The sequence below is a fragment of the Etheostoma cragini genome, chromosome 13 (assembly GCF_013103735.1).
Source record: "Etheostoma cragini isolate CJK2018 chromosome 13, CSU_Ecrag_1.0, whole genome shotgun sequence".
NCBI classification, from domain to species: Eukaryota; Metazoa; Chordata; class Actinopteri; order Perciformes; family Percidae; genus Etheostoma; species Etheostoma cragini.
Window position 1 is genome coordinate 25,612,094 of NC_048419.1, and position 893 is coordinate 25,612,986.

Consider the following 893-nt stretch of genomic DNA (forward strand, 5'->3'; position numbering starts at 1 on the left):
ACACGCGGTACGAAGGCGGCGAAAGTGCCCGGATGTTCACCGCTCTCCTCGCTCTGTAACTCGGCCAAAGCGAAAAGGAAAGAGCGGAAAGGGGGGAGGAATGGGGAGGAGGAAGAAAGAGGGACGTCCTGCCTTCCTTCAGACGGAGTAAAAAGTAGTTTTAGGTGTTTGTTGTTAACTTCTCTGCATTAATGGTTGAATAACGCGTCCGTCTGCTTCGCGCCGCGGTCAGCCCACACAGCGAAGCCGGCGGGCGGAGGCGACCCGCGGGGTCACGGACAGCGACATGTCGGAGGGATCCGGGCCGTCTGGATGTGACTGGTAGGCGGGTAACGCTGCGGGGACTCCCCGCTGCTGGTAAACAACTGCGGAGCAGAGCAGGCTGTCTCCTGTTGGGACATGAGAGATAGTTAAGGGACTTTAATAGACTTTAATAATATGTTAGTTAAACTTTAAAGTAGTTGGTAACCAGGACAACAGTAGGCTAATTTAAATATAGCAAAACTGTCTGTGAACTGAAGGATATGGAGAGAGAGAAAGACAGACAGAAAGACAGACAGATGGACAGACAGACGGACAGACAGACAGACAGATGGACAGACAGACAGATATCTCTGTTATCAATCTGTATAACCAATCAACTAATTATTTGACCTCCCATGCCAATCACTCATCACTTTACTGCGTAATCGTCCTTTATGTCTTCTTTAAATCCCCATGACCCGCTACCAGCCCTGTAGCAGCTCCAGGGTCCAGGGTTAGTCTCCTGGGGCTTTAACGAGGATTTAATAACAGGTTGCAGCTAACAAGAGTCGGGGAAACAGGCTTTAATAGCCTACCAGGTGGATTACCTGGCGTACAGGTGTGTGTGCAGGTGTTCAGAAGGGGGGGGG